The sequence below is a fragment of the Gorilla gorilla genome, chromosome 2 (assembly GCF_029281585.2).
Source record: "Gorilla gorilla gorilla isolate KB3781 chromosome 2, NHGRI_mGorGor1-v2.1_pri, whole genome shotgun sequence".
NCBI classification, from domain to species: Eukaryota; Metazoa; Chordata; class Mammalia; order Primates; family Hominidae; genus Gorilla; species Gorilla gorilla.
In genome coordinates, this window is record NC_086017.1 from 12,121,083 (window position 1) to 12,145,023 (window position 23,941).

General features: G+C 38.3%; 1 protein-coding gene across 1 annotated transcript in view; it reads left to right on the forward strand.

The window, feature by feature from the left end:
- The window catches only part of CNTN4 (contactin 4), a 960,931-nt gene that overhangs the window by 233,385 nt on the left and 703,605 nt on the right, over window positions 1-23,941 (forward strand). The window contains exon 2 of the mRNA XM_019024764.4: window positions 7,580-7,635. The gene's annotated coding sequence lies outside the window, so the exon portion shown is untranslated. The remainder of the gene's footprint in view (window positions 1-7,579; window positions 7,636-23,941) is intronic.

Consider the following 23,941-nt stretch of genomic DNA (forward strand, 5'->3'; position numbering starts at 1 on the left):
GAGAATGACCCTGTATGGCAGATGCACCTGAATGTGTGTTCCAAGCTAAGGAACTCGGGAATGGCCAACAGGGAGATTCATTCCTTGTCTATGAGGAACATCTGAACCTCCAGCCTGTCTATTGGAACTCAGGCCACACAGGGGCTCAAGACCCCGAGTTTTGGGTTGAATGAAGGTTGCCAGGTGGAGACTGTTTGGGAAAGGGTGCTGAGTGAAAATGCTATATAAACTGCATGCCCTTTGCAAATGATTGCAGTTTTCCTGCCCAGTCCCCTGCCACTGGGCTGCGGAGTTATCTTGTCTAGCCCACTGCAACTGGGCTGTTTATCAGGCGGTTCTCCTGTCCAGCCCAACACCACTGACCTTTCTCCGTGGTAAGTAAAGCTCCAGTAAAATCCCATGTCTTGTTTGCTGGCCCTGGGTCTCTTTTTCAGTCTCTTGAACCTGGTGCCATCCCCTTTAGAGTCGATAGGGGTTCAGTGTGACAGGCTCTTTGTTGTAAATATTTGAGATTGATGATATCTTTGCACATATTTGAAAACTTTAGATTTCAGGATAGTAACTTATGGGCCACAATGCCAACTACAGCTCCGGTAATGTTACAGTATGATGGTTTTTAATGTGTTCCCTGGACTAGCATTATCTTTTACAAATAAAATCAAATCACATCACTGGCTGAATGTTTGAGATGTATTCTCTTCTCATTTTAAGGTTTACGTAAGTAATCTCTCCAAATAAGTATAATATTAATAGCTGACAGATAAAGTCTTTTATATTTACAGGATGCTTTCAACTTAGTCTTTTCTTTAATTTCCCCAGTAACTCTGAGAAGAGTTTTTATTCAGCCATTTGATTAGAAACAGAGACTTAAGAAGAGTAACTTCTGTCTATTCTGAGTTAGGGAGATCAGAAAATACCACTGTTCTGAGTAATATTAGGTGAGAAGAGTTTTCTTGCTGATTGAAATCCTCAAGTAAAGCTCTTATATATAAGACTTTTATATATAAGAACAAAAAACCAAACACCACAAGAACAAAAAACCAAACACCGCATATTGTCACTCACAGGTGGGAACTGAACAATGAGAACACATGGACACAGGAAGGGGAACATCACACTCTGGGGACTGTTGTGGGGTGGGGGGAGGGGGGAGGGATAGCATTAGGAGATATACCTAATGCTAAATGAGGACTTAATGGGTGCAGCACACCGGCATGGCACATGTATACATATGTAACTAACCTGAACATTGTGCACATGTACCCTAAAACTTAAAGTATAATAATAAAATAAAATTAAAATAAAAATAAGACTTTTTCCTATCCTCGAGAGCAGTGTCAAAGGCTCATGACTGTTTCTTTCTCCTGATCTCCAAATTCTAAACCATGTACTGCAGTTTCCTATGTTGATGTCACTGGTTGTTCACTCTGGGATGTTCTATAGACTGGAGCATCTGTCTCTATCCTCTCCAATGAGCTGTCCTAATTATGTTACATCAAGACAACTTGTGAAGCTCAGAATCTCAAGTTTCTGGCCTTACAACTGATGAGCAGCATAAGCCATTCCCACTGCTGTTCTCAATCCCCTCCCTGTCTTAGATTCATAGATCCCTAGGCTCTTAAGTGTCTTCCAGAACTGTTTATCTTGTAGTCAAGAACCAGAAATTAGACTTCCAGAAAAAAAGCTCTTCAAAGCAGATTCTTCAAGGTGATGGTGCCTGTGTCACCTTGATAGGAAACCTCCTACACTAGGTAATACTGTCATCTCAGGGAGAGCCACTGTTCATTAGCTTAAATTGTCAGCTTTATGGTTCAGTGAAATAAATACACATTTTCCCTAAGGGAATGACTTTTTTCTCACTTTGTGAGAGCTGTAGGGACCCTTGTTGTCAAGAGAAAATCATATTCTAGTGGTGCTACTTATTGTACCCAACGAAAGTCCCAAGGACGTGATCATCTCTTAATAACTCTAAAGCCTGTTATGTATCATCTTCTATTTTGTTTATTTTGAGTGTGTGGTAGGGAACCCATTAGTGATCTCTGTGGTTGATAGTATTCATTATGAAATGATAAAAGAATCAAATGACCATTTGTTTGCTTGCAGCTAGACAGCACGATTAGAAATGCATCCCAATTCTGACTGAAAAATGCATTTACATGTAATCTGTTGCTTAGTTTAATAACCCTGATGTTAATACTAAATTATATCAAGCAAAGCTAATGGAAATTCTGAAAATAAACATGGATAATTTAGTATCTACATGACCTTTACCTCCCACAGAAAATTCAGGTTGGGTTTTAACTACCTGTGAAGGAAGTAGATACCCATGAGAAATAACCTGCTGATTCTGTGATGGAAAATGCCATCAATAAGTTAAGCAAAACAGGAGAAATATAAGGAAAAGCCTATTAAATACAATGGCCTTTAAGAATACGGACAGTTGTTAAATGGTAACTCTTACCTCTCACTTTATGCTATCCTTTGATATTCAAATAATGTTAATAATAACAAGTATCATTAATTGAATACCTGCTATAGACTGGTTTGGCTTGTCTCATTTTATCTATTATTGTTATTGAGATGGAGTCTCGCTCTGTCACCCAGGGTGGAGTACAGTGGCAGGATCTTGGCTCACTGCAACCTCTGCCTCCCAGGTTCAAGCAATTCTCCTGCCTCAACCTCCCAAGTAGCTGGGATTGCAGGTGTGCGCTACCACATGTAGCTAATTTTTTGTATTTTTAGTAGAGATGGGGTTTCATCATGTTGGCCAGGCTGGTCTTGAACTTCTTACCTCAAGTGATCTGCCCCCTTCGGCCTCCCAAATTGCTGGGATTACAGATATGAGCCACGGCACCTGGCCCATTTTATCTTTCGAAGAACCTTTCTAGGTAGATAATTTTGGCCCTGTCTTACAGATGATAACAACAAACTACAAGAGGTTATATAACTTGGTTGAGTTCATGCAGCAAATACGTGGTAAAGCTTAGACTCAAATATGACTTTAGAACCTATATTTTATCCACTGATTATTTAAAGGCATAATGTACAGAGTGACTAAGCGCAATTATAAGAGACTTGTAATCAGTGGTGATCACACACACATTTATTGTTAGACAAATCCAGGTCTGACTCTAACAGGCAAAGTAAGGAGACTACTCTTTCGTCCCTCCTAATGTTATATGCTATGTCTGTGAGAATTGAAAGCTTTAGAGATGCCGCATCTGGGTTTTTGAACTTGTTCATTAGAATTATTTTCATGCTCTTACCTGTCGCTTGGGAAGGGTTGTTTTTGTTCTTAATAAATAACCGCCACACCTTTTGGTTTTGAGGTATTTGGAAAGGGTCTAGATCAGGACTGTTTGTTCCCTAGGGTAGAATCATCCTGTGTGACCTAGGCCTTGCCAGCTGCTTCATCTAACTATTTGCTATTAGCTGAGAAGCTCTGCAGTCATTCATGGATTTCTGGTTCCTTTGTTGTAAAATTGCGAGTACATTTATGTTGACAACAGCTGATTTGTTCAAAGATTCGACCCAATCTTTCTGGGCAGAGGGAGATTCATCTATTTATTCACCTGGTTGTGTATTAATTTCCTGCCTATTTTCACGTGTGATTTTATTTAGTTTATAATAAAAACTTTAACTTAGGATAGCGGGTACAAGTTATGGATTGAACATGGAAAGTTTAGTGAATTTTTCATGATTAAAAAATGATTATAATGATAGCTAGCATTTATTTTCTGCATAGTATGAACTGGGCAGTGTTCTCATGGATTACCTCACTCTTGCCTCAAAACAACAGCTAAAGGTAGGAATACATTAGGCTCATTTTATTCGAAAGGAAGCTGAGCTTAAAGAAGGTGGGTAAAATGAAAGGTCTTGCCTTGCGTTCGCCTCTAGGGAGAGACTATTAGCCAATCAAGTGCAATAGATTCAGTTTCTTTCCCCCTGTAAAGCAGCACAAAAGCGGCCCAGAAAAAAATTCTGTGGGTTTTTTTTTTTTTAACCTTTTTTCAAGGTATGAAATTGGATATCTACCTACTTGAATCATCTCTGTTCATGCTGGCTAACCTAAGATGGGAAGTTTTAACTATGTCTACTTTTTCCCCTAACAAGAATACAGCAACTGAACATTTTCCGAGTGAGGTGTGAATAAATAATTCCTGCTTATATAATCAGCAACTTCTCAACATCAACTGAGGCATCATTAGATATTTTCTTTTAAGATCAGTTATGAAAATCCACTGTGGAAGTGGAACTTATTTTGGCGTAACCCTTAGTTTATAGTAACTAAGACTATACGTTGGATCCATTCAATCATTGAGCATACATTTAAGGAGCACCTGTTTTAGACCAGGTTGTACTAGACTGTACACCTTCAAACTGAAGAATAAGACAACACAGGTACATACTTTCCCACAGTAAAAGGTATGTGTGTTTTGGGGTAAGCCGAACAGTGATAAACATTTTGTGATGAGTGGTATGCTAAAAACATGTGCTGAATGTAACTGGAGCACAAGATCCATTACGGTCCTGAAAGGTTATGGTTTTGTTAAAAGGATTATTTCAAAAGTAATATTCTCTTACTGTTTTAGATACATTTTGATGATGTTTGTTGTTTATTTGGGTGGGGGAGGTGGCAGAGTAGAGTAGTAATTTTATTTTGACAGCAAATCCCAGGAGGTCAGGAACCTTGGTCTGTTTCTTTTCTCCTGGTAAATACTTTTTGAATAAAAAAAATTAATGTCAATGTAAAAGCAATCGGTCTATGATAGTAAAGGAACAGTTGATTATGATTCATATTCATGAGCCAGGAATTTTTATATATGGAATTTCCCTACAAATTTGTAGGTTGTTAGCATTGTGACTTATTTGTATTCATTGCTCACTTATTTGTCTCCCTCATTTCTACAGGCACAAAGCCAGGACTTTGTATTACTCACAGAAAACTTAGCTTCAGTGGGCTTATGATTTCTTAACTAGTAACCATTTAGTTGTAATATACAGAAACTTAAACTAGCTCACATAATAAGGGTTGTTGAAACCATATGCCAGGCAAAACGATAGTCATCTAAGCATAAGAAAATTATAGGTAAAACCTAACCTCATGGGGACTTGACTTAGGAAGTCAGGAAATGTGGCTGCCCCTCACCTTTTACCCTATTTTCAATTCTTCATTTCTCATGTGGATCAGGAGTAAGGATGTATGTAATCCTAACTCTGGTTTTCTCTAAAGTCTTATTTTTCTGGTTCTCTCAAGACTGGCTTCTTTAACAATAATTCCAACTTTACATGCCTCGAACTCTCAAGTGTTGCAATTCAGAATCTCTGAGAGAGAATCTTGTTGACTTAATGTGGGTCAAGTGTTCATTGATGGCTCAATAGCTGTAGCCTATTAGGCTGAATCACGTAGAACATAGGGCTGGTCTTTTCAGGAGCAACAGGTGGGATGCATTCTTTACAAAGGAGATGTTGTTTCAGAGGCCTTCTTGGGGTCAGTCCCATATATTCCCCCTCACTCTTCTTACTTTTCCATCCTGCTTTCTATTCTCTTTGGCATTGCCCTTTGCTCCGTGGTAACTAACTGACCTGATAAATGCATTCATGATATGTTAGTTCACCCAACAGATAAGTTCTTTTGGCCAGGATTCCCTCTGGACGCAATTACAAAAATCAAAGGAGTTAATTGAATAATGTTTTCTATAATGGGCAAGTATTTGGGAGCATATGTTTTCTTGTGGTGCTGATACTGCTTTTTGTGTATACAGTCACCATGCATGAAACTATCCATAATGTATGAGAATCTCTTGCCAATGTTACTGCTGCTAGTGGATACTATATCTAGTGGCTAAACTGAATAGCTAGTCTGCATTATGTAATTTAATTATTAATTTGAGGATTGAAATAATCCTTTGAGGATGAATACTGTTATTGTCCCCACTTTAAAAATAGAATTGAGGATTATATCAATTAAAGAATTGTTCAAGATCTCATGATTAGTAATAAATTGAACCAATATCCCATCCCAAGAAATTTATCCCGGAGCTTATGTTCTCAAACAAGAACAACATAATTATTTTAATGAATAAAATTAAGTTTTCATTTCAAGTATTATTCCACTGGATAGGGTAAATGTAATCTCTACCTTCTTTCTGTGAAGAAGAGAAAATATATATGACAAATTTTTAGTAATATTTCAAAAAACAAAAAACTTTGACCAATGTCTGTAGGATTATTATAATTTTAATTGTTATTGATAGGTAGGCTGGAGTTGCAAATGGTGCCAATAGCTGTAAATAGAGCTTTAGTTTTACATCAGTTGCTGTCCTTAATGTAAGAAAGATAGGTGTTTAGATACATGCTAAACTTTTATAGCTGACTAATGTATATACAGCTGGTAACTGACCATATTAAAACCAAACAGATGGTGATATATCTGTGATTCAGAATTAATGTGAATATATAGTTTTTCATAATCCATAGGAAACATTTTCTTACACATGTCATCATTTATGAAATTTTATTTGTTTTGGGGGTATATGAGAAAGGTCAGGGATTACTTTACATTTCTGAATATATTAGCAATATGAAGAATACCTGTTTAGTCTCTACCTTCTGGTTGTTATCGATATTATCCTGAGAGTAAAGGTAGTTAGGTATTTAATATAGAGATGAATTATTTTGCAATTCAGCCAGAGAAGGCATACACTTAAGAAAAGATCATGTATTTATGGCTAATCAAGAGACTATAACATTTTTATCCCAATCAATTATGTTATATTTAAGAATAAGCCAGAGTAGAATTGTATGATTAAAGATATTTCTGATTAGCTAATCTATATTATGTATATCTACATAAAATTGTATTTTCAGTTATTAAAACTATAAGACAGTTATTTTACAAAGAAGTGATCTATAGCAGAAACTTGGTTAGAGGATACACATATGAATAAACATGAAAACATAAATATATACCTTTATTCTACATAAAATTAAGTGTGTGTGTATTTATATATATATATTTATAGGGAAAATAAATTTAGTTCTTCAGGGAAAAATATTCTGAGGCAAAAATTATTTCACAATTAAAGTTTAAGTCAGTAGCTTTAAGAGAATGTACAATTTATGTGAAGAGTGTTTGTTTTTGTTAGGTACCCTCATTTTATGTATTCATATCCCTAACAAAAACGATGACGTCTCCATTTATTGCTCAATTTTTATTATTTTAAAATCCTTTTAATGTGCCCTCTTAAGAAATTGTCTCTTTTATTGAATCTGAATGCCATAAAATATTGCAGGTTCCTAGAGCCATCATACTAACAAGGGAAAGATAGAGTGGTGATGGCCTTCTCAAAAGTCACTCAGCTCATGGGAGGCAAGGCGGAGAATGGATCCTGGAGCCTAATCTACACAATTCTATTAAGCTGGAAATCTATACCAAATGTATTTAATTTTTAGTTTGTCCTAATCCAATCTGATTTAATTTTAGACTGGGAAGATTACAGGTAAGCATCACCTATACATAAGCCTATCTATGCTTGAAAAAATGTATTTATTTGTGAATTTTTTCTTTTTATTCTAGGAATCACTGACATAGAGTAACTCCACAGCATGTGTCTTCAAGAGCTTCCCTAAAAGGTAAGCTTCCCACAAGGGAAGATTTTCCTTATGTGTAGTTCACCTTGATTAGCATCCTTAGTTTCTATGGAAACATTGAAAACCTTCCCTTACAGAGTGATAGCATGAGATTGTTTTTGATGTTTTTATGAATGTTGAAATTAATGAAAGTAGTGAAGTTACATAAATTAAAGCCTGAAACTAAGAAATAGAGACTATTTCCATTTCTTTCTGGAGAAGATACTTAAGGTAGGTTTTCTGCAGTTTAGATTAATTTGATAATTCAAAAATTTTAGAATTTGTAATCATAGAAAGTGTATATTGGGAATAAAGTTGTTGTACTTTTGCCAAATGGTTTCATAGGAGAGGATGTTTTAGCAGTCAAACCAACACAAATATCAAGTTAGCGCAGTCCTATAAATACTCAGATCTTAAAAGTTGAAGCTTTTGAAGGGATAAAACATGAGAAATGTAACTCACTGTCTACAATGTATGCAAATTTTTTCCTTAATAAAATATATAGATGTAAAACAGTAAAATGGTTATGTTTTACTTTCCTGATGCTGATCCAATAAAGTAACTGGTGGCTTAAAACAATGGAAACGTATTCTTTCACAGTTGTGGAATCTACAAGTTTGAAATGAAACTCTCAGCAGGAACATGCTCTCTCTTTGAAGGCTCTTAAGGAGGAATCTCTTTGCTTCCTCTAGCTTCTGGTGGTTGCTGGCAATGTTTGGTGTTCCTTGGCTTCAGATGCATCACTCAAATCTCTGCCTCTATCTTCAGTTCAAGTGGCTGTCTCCCCTTTGTGTGTCCAAATATTCTTCTTCTTAGGAAGATACCAGTCATTGAATTAGGGCCCATGCTAATCTAATATGATCACATCTTAACTTGATTTTTATCTGTAAAGATCCTTTTTAAAAAGTCACATTCACAGATTTTGGAGATTAGGATTTCAACAGATCTTTTAGGGACATCTAATTCACTCATAACAGTATGCCTAAAAAGAGAGTCTAGTGAAATTAAAGTTAATTATTGTTAACAAGGTATTTATGGGAAAATAATCATAACATGGAGTGGAGGAAGGTCTCATTCCATTGGTATACATAAAATGCTGTTTATTTTAATGATATAATAATTATCTCTTGATGGCCAGCCTTTCTCCCAAGCAAGATAAAAATTATTCAGTACAGGGTTTGATAACATTGGGTAAAATATTAGTATATAATTCTGATTCTCAGATTTTTAACACCCTCAGTTAAAAAAAATAGTAATCCTGGACATCAGTGAGACCCTGTCTCTATGAAAAACAGGAACATTTAGCCGGATATGGTGGTGCATGCCTGTAGTCCCACTACTGGGAAGGCTGAAGCGAAAGGATCACTTGGGCCTGGGAGGTCAAGGCTGCAACGAGTTGTTATTGCACCACTGCACTGTAGCCTGGGTGACAGAGCAAGACCTTGTCATAAATTATATATATATATATATATATATATATATATATATATAGAGAGAGAGAGAGAGAGAGAGAGAGAGAGAGAGAGTGTCAGAAATTTATTTCACTTGATTCTTCAGATATTTTTCATGAGCTAAGGTTGAGTAAGGTGTTTTTTAACCAATTGGCTATTGTTCTGTAACAAACCACCCCAAAACTCAGTGGCTAAAAACAGTAACTTTATTATTTCCTATGAGTCTATGGGATCAGGTGCTTGGGTCTTCTGATCTGGAACAGACTCTTCAGTATTGACTGGGTATGCTCCTTGGTCTGAGCGCAGCTCACAGGTCAGTGCAAGCTGCTCCACAAGGTCCTCTCCTCCAGCAGGAACCATCTTTCTTAAGGCAGCAACATTATTCCAAAATATTCTGAGTGTCCTCAAGCTTGTTTAGATGTGCTGTGTTTTCCCTTGCTTTTACTTATTCTGTTCTTTCTCCTTGGAATATTCTATTCTTTCTTTCCATCTTTGATCAACTCTTTTTATTCCACTTGAAAATGTATTTCCTTTATGAATACTGCTCTGGTTTCTTTGATCCTATTCATTCATATATCTTTGTGTAGCTGAAGATACTGAACTCAAATCCCTGTTAGGGTGAGGCTTCCCTCTTGTGCCAACATCAGTGTAAACAATATGATAATCACATTGTCTTGTAATTGCTAGCTTAATTATCTTACCCTCCCACTGTGAACTTCTGAAGCCAGGGATTGCATCTTCTTGTTCTTCATGGTATTCCAAGAACCTAGCAGTGCATGCACAGATGATGTCTTCCATAACTATCCATGGACAGAATGAAAGATTTAATGACATCTTTCCTATTCTAATTCCTCTCTTAAAATTTAAGTTGTTGAAACTTTCCAGAATTTGGACTGAAAGGCAGGAGGTAGGTTTCCTCTCATTTTGATGATGCCCCTTGGACTCTACTCAAAGAGGGCCCAGGCACCCTCTGGTGCCACCCTGGCCTTTCTTCCTCTACCACAGATTGTAAAAGTTATAGTCTGTGGGACAGAATATCCCCAAAACAGTTAATTTGATTTACATAATAGCTCTGTTTAACATAATAATTTCAAAAATAAAAACAAAGTTTAACTTGTTGCCAGCACTTAAAAATTTGGAGATTTTACATAAAATGATTGTTTAAATTCTCCTAAAAGAAATCATAATAACTTTCTATCCTGGACAGTGCATTTCCAGATGACAAAGAGGGCTTAGCTGAACAATAGCAGCCTTCCAATGCCCTCTCCAGTTTGTCACACCATGCCATTTGCTATCTATCTAGCCCCAGTAGACACTTGAGTTTAATATCCTTAGCTACCCAAAGATACATGGATTGATATAATGTGGAGGCTTAGCTTTGCTTCTAAATGTCTGAACAAAGAAGTGTCAGTGGTTGAATGGGCCATTTAGGTGTTCTTATTATATATCCACCAACTAAGTAAAAATAATTTTGGCTTTGTTTTCAAAGCTCTGTACTTGAATTCCTGCATCTAATATTTGAACAGATAATCTCTCTGACCTCTTTTTTTTACCCATCTGTAAAATGGAGACTGTGATATTCTTCATAGGCTTGGGTCATGTTAGGTTACTTTATTAATGCTAGAAAATTTAGTCTAAACTGCACTCATAGGGAAAATAGAAGAAGACAGTTACATTCTTCTTTTTCTGGATTGGTATAAAAATTTTCATCTTTTGTTAGGGTACATTAGCAATATGAAGTACTGATACATGCAACAACTGGGATAAACCTTGAAAATATTATAAATAAAACAAGCCTGACACCAAAGGTCATATATTATATGATTCCATGTTGATATGGTTTGGCTGTGTCCCCACCCAAATCTCATCTTGTAGTTCCCATAATCCCCACCTGTCATGGGACTGAGCCGGTGGGAGGTAAATGAATAAAGGGGGCAGTGACCCTCATGCTGTTCTTGTAACAGTGAGTGAGTTCTCATGAGATCTGATAGTTTTAGAAGGGTCTTTCCCCTCACTTCACTCTCACTATTCTTCCTGCTGCCATGTGAAGAAGGACTTTGTTGGCTTCTCCTTCCACCATGATTTTAAGTTTCCTGAGGCCTCCCCAGTCATGCTGAAGTGTGAGTCAATTAAACCTCTTTCGTTTATAAATTACTCAGTCTCAGGTATGTCTATTTTAGCAGCATGAGAATGGACTAATATACATGTATAAGAAATACTTAGAATAGGCAAAACTATAGAGACAGAAAGTAGATTAGTAGTCTCCAGAAACTAAGGAGAGATGCAAGCGGGCAGTGACTGACTGCTAGGATTTCTTTTTGGAGGTGATGAAAATGTTTTGGAATTAGAGAGTAGTGATGGCTGTAAAACCTTGTGAATACACTAAAAACCACTAAATTGTGCAGTGAGTGGTGAATTTTGTGGTATGTGAATTACATCTCAATAAAGTAATAAGGAAATATATGTTTTAGGAAGACAAAATTTCATCTTCAGCTGAGGCAGGAGAATAGGGTCTGGAGGCAGGGTAAACCTAAGGGCAATTTGCACTGACTTCCTACAACTGAATCAAAAGGAAAACCCACCTCCCCACAACCAATTAACAAAAGGATTAGAGGCTACTCCCTTTGTACTGCATTGCCGATGAAAAATGGAAAGTACCTCTGTTTGGTTCTCTCCTGCAACCAGTCACACTGGTCATGGGCCAAGTCTTCATGTGTAACTTTGTAACTTCAGTTCAGCCTCTAATCTGCCCCCTCCTGCAACCAATCAGACGTTTGCATAGGGTGTAACTTTGTAACTTCACTTCAGTCTCTTATTGGTCACTCTCTGCAACCAATGAGACTGGTCGTGGGTCACTACTTCATTTACATAGTGTAACTAAGCAACCAATGGGAAACCTCTAGAGGGTAAACCCCAGAAAATTCTGTAACCAGTGCTCTTGAGCCACTTGCTCAAGATTGCTCCCGCTATGTGGAGTACACTTTCATTTCAATAAACTTGTGCTTTCATTACTTCATTCTTTTGTTGCTTTGTGTGTTTTGTCCTATTCTTTGTTCAAAATGCCAAGAACCTGGACAATTCATAGTCAAGACCCTCCACTGGTAACATAGCTATGGTGACATTCTCAGTCTTTTTGCATTGCTGAAAAGGAATACTTGAGGCTGGGTTATTTACAAGGAAAGAGGTTTACTTGGCTCATGGTTCTTCCAGCTGTACAAGAAGCATGGCACCAGCATCTGTGTGTGGTGACAGCCTCAGGAAATTTACAATTATGACAGAGGGCAAAGGGGCAGCAGGCATGCCACCAGGTCAGAGAGGGAGCAAGAGAGAGGCCAATCTCTTTTAAAAACAAACAGCTCTTGCATGAACTAATACAGCAGGAATTTACTCATCACCCAAGGAATGGCACCAAGTCATTCATGAACAGTCCTCCCGCCATGGCCCAAACACCTCGCACTAGGCCCCACCTCCCATCTAGGGGTCAGATTTCAACATGACATGTGGAGTGGACAAACATCCAAACTATATCAGTGATATAACAAAATGAGCAGATTGTCATTCAAATCCACACGCACTGCCTTCCTGAGAGTCCTGTCTGACCTGACTGCCAAGGCCAAAGGCCAGGTCAAATTTTTTTTTTTTTTTAGATGGCATCTAGCTCTGTTGCCCAGGCTGGAGTGCAGTGGTGTGATCTCGGCTCACTGCAACCTCTACCTCCTGTGTTCAAGCAGTTCTCCTGCCCCAGCCTCGTGAATAGCTGGGATTACAGGCGTCTGCCACCACACCCAGCTAATTTTTGTATTTTTAGTAGAGATGGGGTTTCACTATGTTGGCCAGGCTGCTCTCAAACTCGTGACCTCATGATCCACCCGCTTCAGCCTCCCAAAGTGCTGGGATTACAAGCGTGAGCCACGGTGCCTGGCCCAGGAAAAAAATTTAAACATCAGGATTCATGGTTTCATACTGAGATTCTGAATGATGGGGTCAGACAGGAATGAGTTTGTATTCTAAATATTTTACTGACTGCCTCTCTCATATTTCTCAAAATGTAAAATAAGGGTACTGATTAGCTCTTTTGTTAGCTTAGGAAAAATAGATATCATGAACCTACTGTGGTTCCAGTTAGGCAATAGACCCTCCATAATTGATACTTTTATAATTAGTATTATTTGGTTGTAAATATTAGGCTATCACGTTAGATTTTTGGCAGTTCAACTGTTCCAGGGTTGGCTTTTCTCTTCCTGGCATCTTAGCCAGAAAGAAAAGAATGGCTAGAATTTCTGTTAGCACTTAATGAATTTAATCAGCCCCCGGGGGACTTTTGATGTAACAGGGAAATAGTTGACAGAGAAACATGATTTTTATTCTTTCTGTGTTTCTCTTGGTAGTTGACAGAGCTTTCCCTAGCAGAGGTAACATTACCTGTGCTGAGAGAAGAGTATTAACATGCTGTAAGTGAGATGTTAGAACTAAGAGAACACATCCCTGTGGCCTTATATTAAAATGTTCCATGCATATGCTTCTGAATACAATTTAAGCTGCTGCCAATAAGAAAATAAGCCATTGCCTGAAAATGTGTGATTCAATTGTCTATCATTTTTATGATTTTTTTATCCTTTCAGACACATTTTAGAGATTCTTTTTAAAAAACTTTGTTTTTGGAAATTGAAATGAAAATTATAATCTGGAAATATAAGTTATAATTGTGTTATTCTGTGAAGTATTTTATAAGCTGTAATGTTAAGCAGAAATTTTTAATCTTAAGTATGGAAAAATATGTATATGAATTGCTCCATTTGATCCAAGTGATGTTTTATGCTTTTCCTTATGGTTAATGGAAAGGATTATGCTATGTTGAATGGCCGGAATATCAGGAGCATGGGTGTCATTTGTTCTCCCAACAACTATTTTTGGGAAACTAAGTACATGCCAGAACATGTATGAGGACCAGGTGATATGGTGCCAAATAATATATGTATATCCTCTGGAATTTTGAGTTTGCTGTCTAATAGGAGGACTGATAACATACAAGTAGAAAAAATACATATTGTGCTAAGTACTGTAAAGGAAAGGAAGAGAATATTATGATCGAGAAGCAGAGGTTATAGTTCTGCACCACAACTAATTTATTGTGTGACCCTCTGATAGGCTACTGATGAGTGGGCACCGAGCTTCTATAAATTGGACGAATTAATCCTTTGACCATTATGGCATGATCCTCTTTTTATTCCTGATAATGCTTGTTGACAAAATATTACTTCATTTAAATTAAATTTGCCTGAGATTTCCTTTCTAATTTGTTTTCAACCTTTATGTTTAGTTTAGGTGTATCTCCTTTCAGCAGCGTGTAGTTGGATTTTTTCAGTGTGAATTTTCCCCCCTTCTTTTTTACTAAGGGAATTGAATTTTTTTGCACTTATTTTGATTCCTGAAATATTTTTAACATTCTTTCCATCACCTTACTTTGTGTCAGGTTTTTTGTTTCTAAATGTTTCTCCACCTTCTTCTAAATTAACTGATTTTCTTAATTCCATTAATTTCTTATTATTTCGGACATTTCACTGTTTTAATTTTTAGTGTGCTCTACCAAATTTTAACCTTAGCAAAGTCAAATTTAATGTTCCCAAATAAAACCTAAAATTCTTTAACTCAAATTGTATCACTCAAAGTTCCAAGTTATTTTTCTATGCATATTATTTTAGTTCAACTTTTTCTTCCTCTTAGTAATTATTATTATATTTAATACAGTCAGGGCTTAACTTACGTAGATTTTCTTATATACTGACCAGTTTATTTCTTATCATTGCTTCCAGCATCCCACTTCCTTTTGCTCAAAAGTTCCTATTAAATTTTTAGTAGCTTCTTTTAATGGTAAACTCTAATTTTTTTGTATCACTAAATATTTTTCTTTTGCTGTTATTTTTGAATAATGTTAAGCTAGGATTGGAATTCTTAGTTAATGGTATTTTCCCCTCAATACCATGAAGATATTGTTGTATTGTTTTCTATCCTTTATTACTACAGATAATGAAGTCTGCTGTTAGTCAAATTGATATGCTTATGTATGTGATCTGTCTTTTTCTTTCCTGCTCACTTTTAAGATATTTCTTACATTTGGAGTTCTGCAGTTTCACAATGATAAGTCCAAGTATGCATTTTTGTTTAGTTTTTCTCTTACGCTGTTCTGTTTTCCAACCTCAGGACACACTTTTTTCCAGTTGTAGAAAATTCTCATTTATTATTTATGTGAATGTTGGTATTTCTAAAATTATTTTTGTTGTCTCTTTTCTGCATTCTTAAACATATTTGGACCATTTATTTCTCCTATCCATAACTCCTAGCTAGCCTTTCACTTTTTTCTTTATGTCTTCATTTTGCATTATAAGCAAATTCCTCTGGAGTCCTTCAGTTTTTAAATTTGTTGTTCATTAGTGTCTATTCTGCTACTTAACTTTTGTGTCATCAGGATGGCTAGTTCATGCTGAATTAGCAAACAGCCCCAAGTGTCATGGATTAAAACAAGAAAAGTTTATTTCTCTCTCATGCAACATTCTCAATGAAAGTTAACAGGGGAGCTCTGTCTTGATGGAGGCACCATCTGGGAATGCGAAGGCAAAACAAAGAGAACCTGTGGAATCATAACCTGGCTCAGAAAGCTTCCTCCCAGAATTGACACACGTCATTGTTCTTCATATTCCACTAGCAAAAGAAGCCAATGGATGACTCCAAAGGCTATAAGGAAATACAATCTTTTTTTTTTTTTTTTTTTGGAGACATAATCTCGCTCTGTCGCCCAGTCTGAAGTGCAGTGGCACGATCTCAGCTCACTGCGACCTCCACCTCCCGAGTTCAAGTGATTCTCCTGCCTCAGCCTCCCGAGTAACTGGGATTACAGGTGCCCATCATCACACCCAGCTAATTTTTGTATTTCTAGTAGAGACAGGGTTTCACCATGTTGGCCAGGCTGGTCTCAAACTCCTGACCTCAGGTGATCCACCCACCTCGGCCTCCCAAAGTGCTGGAATTACAAGCGTGAGCCACCATGCGCGGCCAGGAAATACAATCTTAATATGCACCTGGAAACAAAGGAGAACTGTAATATTTATGAAAAGCACTGCATGGCTACTCCAAATGTTCATTTTTTTTTTAATTTCGATTTCTTGTTTTAATTTTTAGAAGCTCTTTTTGGTTTTATCTTTTTTTTTAAGTCATGTTTTCTTGCTTTATCATGGATTCAGTTCCCTTTTATTTGTAATTACTTTTACATACTCTTAATTTCTCCTCATGTTCATTAATCTTTTATTAGTTTTAGTGCTTATACTGTATGTTTCTTTTACTGTGCCAACTGAATTTTTTCATGGTAGTTTTTCTTTCCACATAGAGTTTGTAATTTTATAGTTTGAGCCCACCTTAGTGAACTATTTCCTTTCTTTGGGAATGTTGTGAACTCTGTTTTGTGACAGCATTCCCCAAGAGTGGTTCTGCTTTTGCTTTTATTGAGTCTTTAGGATATAAAAGGTCACGTATCAGTTTTTGTTAACTTCTTGCATTTTATAAGTAGAGTAAATTAGATCATACACTTACGCTTGGCCCAGCCGTGAGGTTTTAATTTCTTACAGGGGTCATATTGAGTCCAAAGACAACAGAATTCCTCACTTCTTGTTGAGGCCATTTGCATCATTTTTCTAGCTTCTTTTCATGGATTTAGGGAATCTGTGTTTTATTCTCCCTGTGCTTGGAAGACTATGTCTCCTGTCCCTCCTTAGACATCAAAACCCTGGCTCACCAGCCCTCAGGCCTATAGCGAGAACCACCCTGTCCCTGAACCACCACCACATTAACTGAAACTTATTGCAGAGTCTTCAGTTCCTCTGTTCCTTTATAAGACCTTCAGCATTCCGTTTCCTTTCCTTAAACTTGATAGATTTTTTTAATTGTTTTACTTATATTTTATTCATTATTTTTCTGTGCCTTTAGGTGGTCATTGATCTATATTAGCTGGGTTTATTATGTTTTCAAAACTGGAAGTTTCTAACATCAGCTTCCTAGCCTATAAAAAATTATTCAAGTTGCATTATCCACAATGCTCTTTTAACCCTATGACTCATATCTTAACATGAACTAATAGGAAGAAAAACAAGAATTAATGCCAGGTCTCTTGTCTTCTTTCCATTTTGATATTAATCAATTGTGTCATGTTAGACAAGTCATTAAACTTTCTTGGGCTCAAGCTTCCCCATCTATAAAATGAGAAGTTGAAACTATATGCCTTAGATAAATGCATTCTCTTCTCCAAGCTAAGCAAGTTTAAATCTGATGAGCTTTTAGGAAAGATACAACTTTGTCCCCAGTACTGTAATATTTGATTCTTTAATTATTTCCAGCTGAAATGTTTTAAAATTTACATTATTGCAATAAATGTTTTACCCGAACTGGTTTGGCTTGCAGTATTTTATATGCACCTGTATATAAAGAACCATCATATCTTATTATACCTAGAAATGAATGCAATTATGTTTGCCATTTTAAGGGTCTCAAGAGTTAATATTAACAAAGTGCTTGTTGACGTATTTTTTTTTCACATGACCTTCTGAAGCCAGCCTGCACTACTGCCTTTTACATAAAGAAATTAGGGTGCATTTTTAACCTTTTCATGTTTAAACTAAGACCCATAGTAGCTCTTCAAAATTGCAAAACAGTCTTTAGAACATTTAGTACACAATAACCCTTCTAATTGCACGTGAAATGAAGGACTGTAAACTTCATAAGTCACCCAGAAGAACACAGTGCAATTCCCTTTAGAGTATCCTCTTTAAAAGAGGTCTCAGAATCAGACTCCGTGATTTCAGCAACACAGTCAAAGATGTACTAACAGATATTACCTAGGTTGCCAATGAATTGCTGTCAGTTCATGTTTTATCCATGAAAATTTTAAGGAAAATGTAAAAATGATACATTTGTTTGAGCTTGTAGAGAAAATTTATGAAAAATCCAAGCTTGTAGGGAATGATGGACTATCTGCAGAATATTAGCATAGCTCTGATTTTGCAAACACGTGGACTCAGATAATCTTACCCAGTGGAGACATACCAATGCAAAGTGAACTGAGATCTTGGAGTACTAATGGACCTATAGAACACATTGAGAATGTTGAAACAACCTGAAACAAGCTAGAGAAATTGGAGAAGCTTAAACTTGAGGATTGGTGCCCTGAAATTGAAGAGAAACAACAGTCAACTTTATATGAACAGGATGAAATAGCATACAACAGGATGATATTAACATATCTCTGAGCCTGTGAGGGACAGGGAACAGACTTAGAGCAATCCACCCTTGCCGTTAAGATCTATTTTGAAGTGAGACAGGCACTTGTCTCAAAGGTCAGGGACTAAATGTGTCTTAGAGAAGTCATTGTGGTTGTTTTACCTTTTCATCCACCTTTGAAATAAAAGATTAGAGATAAGATGAAATCTAACTAGATCCTTGCTAGGAGAATGAAGTTTTAAAAGGAGAGTCATTGTCACAGCTCTCTTCAAAGTAGGTAGATGCTAAGTCTTAGGGAAGTATAGGATTAACCATGTTGGTAATGACAGAACCTAAGGTATCCCCAGCAGTGTTCTTTAAGAGTGTAAAAAACAAGGATTAGGAGAGCAGGTGATTGGACACAGCTGCTGAATAATCTTCTTAACCTCATCTTTACTCCACAGGGAGAAAAATAACAGGAAAATAAAAGCTTCCACCAAGTGGTTGATGGCAGTGAAACAAAAGGAGCATCAAAAAGTACACAAGGACAGATTTGTCCTGATGCTAATAATTCTGAACAAAAGGGCCAGGCAATTGCTGTAAAGTGCTCTGTACTAGTGTAAGATAAATACATAATTAGTATACTTAAATAAAGAAAAAAATAGAGTAGAATTTTAGGAGTGGTTGTTTTTTCTAGGCACTTCTAAAGCTGTTATTCACTGAGGGCCTAAATACCTTGTAATGTCTCTTCATTAAGTTTTTGTTCATGAAGTAGTGAGAAATGAATAGCTCTCAGTCAATATTTAATTGATGCTTATACATTGAATTTAATCAGGAACTATCTAAATGTCTCACTAACCAACGAAAATTTAAGCAAGGCAAATGTAACAAAGGAAAATGGGGAGCAAAGCAGGCAAATGGTACCAGATTATGCATGAGTAAGAAATATGCATGAGAGAAAACTTTAATGTTTGAAGCCATTTGCTACATTCCTGGATTACTCTAGCACAGCCTAAATAATTCTGATTAATGCAGCCTCCCAACACATGATATAGTCTGTAATGAAAATGGCCCAAAATATATACCTTAATTTCTGTACAGTGTACTGGTTCCTTGTTTTTGTGATTCTGTGTTTGTAAAAGTTCCTATATTGAGTTTGCTTCAACCATATTGACTGCTGAAGCTCAAGTTCTGTTTATAGCAAAGATCAGGGAGTAAATATGTCTTACAGAAGTCATAGTTATAGTTCTCCATAATTGGAGAACTATATCATACAACTTCTGCCATGAATGTGAGATCATCTAATAGTCAAACTAGAAAGAGTGAACTCATAGAACACCATAAGTAAAATGTACCCCAGATAACATCCAGACCAAATCTCATTTTATAGTGCAGGAAACTTAGGCGCAGAAATGTTTGGTTAAAAGTGGCACAGATTCACACAAAACCAAAGTCTTGATGTTCAGCATGCAGAAGGAGAGAACGTACTTTTCCACAATTTTTTTTTCTTCCTCAAAGATGGGACAAGGGTGACCTTACTCGCATTAAAGAAGTGGATGATACTTAGTTGTATTTGAAAGAAAAAGAGAACAGAGTTCTCATGCTTTGAAAACAGAAAGTAAATATGTATGATCTCACTTATCCCCCTTTATCTGAGGTAGATACATTCCCCGTGGAGTAGGACAGACTGTGATTTCTTCATGCTACTCGGAATGGTGTAGAATTTAAAACTTATGAATTCTTTATTTCTGGAATTTCCCATTTAATATTTTTGGAATGTGGTTGACTGCATCAACAAACTCCAGAAAGCAAACCATAGATAAGAGGGGACTACTGTTTATGAAATCTAAAAAACTGAACTCACAGTAGTAGTAAAATGATGGTTACTGAGGTTGGGGGTTGAGAAGGGGAGGGAATGGGGGATTGTTGGTCAAAAGGTACAAAGTTTCATGTATAGACAAGAGGAATAGGTTTTGAGATCTACTGCATAGCAAGGTGACTATAATCAATAATAATGCATATTTACCTAAGAGTAAATTTCAAATGTCTCACCACAAAATAGAGGTGAGGTGATAGATATGTTAATTAGCTCGGTTTAATCATTTTTGATTTTTACATATATCAAAACATCACATTTTACTCATAAGTGTATACAATTATGATTTATCAATTCATACTAATAAAAACAAACAGGCCTTGTGCGGTTGCTCATGCCTGTAGTCCCAGCACTTTGGGAGGCCCAGGTGGGTGGATCATGAGGTCAGGAGATTGACACCATCCTGGCTAACACCGTGAAACCCCGTTGAGAGATGACAATGTGCTAGCAGCCCTCGCTCACTGTGGGCACCTCCTCAGGCCAAGGCGTCCACTCTGGCCGCACTTGAGGAACACTTCAGCCTGCAGCTGCACTGTGGGAGCCCCTCTCTGGGCTGGCTGAGGCTGGAACCGGCTCCCTCTGCTTGTAGGGAGGTGAGGAGGGAGAGGCTCGGGTGGGAACCGGGGCTGCGCAGCGCTCGCAGACCAGCTGGAGTTCTGGGTGGGTGCAGGCTCCACGGGCCCCACACTCAGCGCGGCAGGCCGGCACAGCCAGCCCCTGGCAGCGAGAGGCTTAGCACCTGGGCCAACAGGGGTGGAGGGGATGCCAGGTTCCCCAGCAGTGCCAGCCCGCCAGTGCTGTGCTCAAATTCTCACCAGGCCTCTGCTGCCTCCCCTTGGTGCAGGGCTCAGGACCTGCAGCCCACCAAGCCTGAGCTCCCCCACGGTGGGCTCCAGCATGGCTGGAGCCTCCCCGACGGGTGCCACCCCCTGCTCTGTGGCACCCGGTCCCATCAACCGCCCAAGGGCTGAGGAGTGCGGGTGCACGGTGTGGGATTGGTGGGCAGCAGGGGATCCACTAGGCGAAGCCAGCTGGGCTCCTGAGTTTTTGATGGGGACTTGGAGAACTTTTATGTCTAGCTGGAGGATTGTATATGCACCAATCAGCACTCTGTGTTTAGCTCAAGGTTTGTAAATGCACCAATCAGTGCTCTGTGTCTAGCTAATCTAGTGGGGACTTGGAGAACTTTTGCGTCTAGCTAAAGGATTGTGAATGCACCAATCAGCACTCTGTCTAGCTCAAGGTTTGTAAACGTGCCAATCAGTGCTCTGTGTCTAGCTAATCTAGTGGGGACTGGGAGAACTTCTATGTCTAGCCAGAGGATTGTATATGTACCAATCAGCACTGTGTCTAGCTCAGGTTTTGTGGATGCACCAATCAGCACTGTGTATCTAGGAAATCTGGTGGGGACTGGGAGAACTTTTATGTCTAGCTAGAGGATTGTAAATGCACCAATCAGCACTCTGTGTCTAGCTCAGGGATTGTAAACACACCAATCAGCACCCTCTCAAAACAGACCAATCAACTCTCTATAAAATGGACCAATCATCAGGATGTGGGTGGGGTCAGATAAGGGAATAAAAGCAGGCTGCCTGAGCCCGCAGTGGCAACCGGGTCTGGTCCCCTTCCACATTGTGGAAGCTTTGTTCTTTTACTCTTTGCAATAAATCTTGCTGCTGCTCACTCTTTGGGTCTGCACTGCCCTTAAGAGCTATGTCCTTAAGAGCTGTAACAGTCACCAGGAAGGTCTGCAGTTTCACTCCTGAGGCCAGCGACACCACGAACCCACCAGGAGGAATGAGCAACTCCGGATGGGAGGAACGAGCAACTCCGGACGGGAGGAATGAACAACTCCGGACACACCATCTTTTAAGAACTGTAACACTCACCGTGAGGGTCTGCAGCTTCATTCTTGAAGTCAGCGAGACCAAGAACCCACCAATTCTGGACACACTGTCTCTACTAAAAACACAAAAACAAAATTAGCCAGGTGCGGTGGCGGGTGCCTGTAGTCCCAGCTACTCGGGAGGCTGAGGCGGGAGAATGGCGGGAACCCGGGAGGCAGAGCTTGCAGTGAGCCGAGATCACGCCACTGCACTCCAGCCTGGGCGACAGAGCGAGACTCCATCTCAAAAAAAACAAAAACAAAACAAACAAACAAAAAAAACATAAAGGAGTCCTCACTTGATGATAATGATGACAGCTTATATATTTAGAGCATATATGAAATACTAGGTACTTTCCTAATCCTTATAAACACATTTTCTTATGACGTAACCTGAAGTAGGTTCCAACATCTCATAACATCTCTTCATCTTGTTGATTAAAAAACCGTAAGTTCAGAGTGGTTACATAAGCTTCCCAATATCTCAGTGTAAATCTGTAGCAGAGTTGGGATTCCCATTCAGTTCTATCTTGACTCCAGGGTCAGAATTCATAATCACTTCCATATTGCTACAGTTGAATAAGAACTGAGTATTTTGGGCTGGGCATGGTGGCTCATGCCTGTAATCCCAGCACTTTGGGAGGCTGAGGCAGGCGGATCACCTGAGGTCAGGAGTTCAATACCAGCCTGGCCAGTGTGGCGAAACCCCATCTCTACTAAAAGTAGAAAAATTAGCCAGGTGTGGTGGCAGGTGCCTGTAATCCCAGCTACTCAGGAGGCTGAGGCAGGAGAATCGCTTGAACCCGGGAGGTGGAGGTTGCAGTGAGCCGAGATCGCACTACTGCACTGCAGCCTGGGTGGCAAGAGCGAGACTCCATCAGAAAAGAAAAACCTGAATATTTTGAACCTTAAGTGAAAGGAGTTACATAAGTAGGCTTCAAAGAATGCACCCACCAGAGTGATATCAGAGCGACTATTTGCAGTGAAGTACTAATAGGGACTTTGTGTATGACAGTCTGATATTAGCAGCAGGCAATTGTGCTGTAGTGCTTTCAGCTGGTATTGCAGAAAAAAAAATCACACTTGGCTGTAAGTAAGCTGTTGATTGCTTACATGGGTTTCTGTGGCATGCCAGCTCTCCCTGCCACCTACTCTTCCTTATCAAAGAGCCAGGAGTTCTAAGTGAGGTGAGAATCCCACTTGACAAGCAGGCATAAACCATTTGAGGAAAATACAAATTAAAAGGCTCCAAGACAGAAATAGGAGCATTAGCAGCAGGAAGTGTCTTGGGGATACATTGTGTCAGATTACATCCAGGAGTTGGGAGAATAAGTGAGTCATAGCCTCCCAGTGGATAAGCCCTGTTGTGTCAGTAGCTGGGCAGCCTCAGAAGCTGTATTAGCTATTTAAAGTTGCCAGAACTGCTGTGAATGCCCCCAAGCTAGCATCTGCTTAGTAACATCCTTGAATTATGCGCAGTATGCCTATTTCTCAAGTAGCTTCAGCATTTCTCCTAGCTTCTGACCTGTGTCAAAGCATAGTGATAGAATTTTATTCATGTTTAAGGACAGTAATACAGAATAGTAAAGAACTAGAGGTATTTTGCTCAAGATCACCTAGCGAGTCAATCAATGAGCTAAAATTACAATGTTGAGCTCAAGGAACTTTTGGTCTGTGTAAAAATATGGAGCATAAATATAATGTCATTGCACACATTTGATCAATGTCTTGGCCAAGAAATCTCAGTTGTCAGAAACAGAAACCCTCTTAATTTAGTCCAAACAATAATTTAGTTTACCTGAAGGATACAAGGAATCTCATAGAACTTACAGCTACGAAGTACAGCTTTGTTCA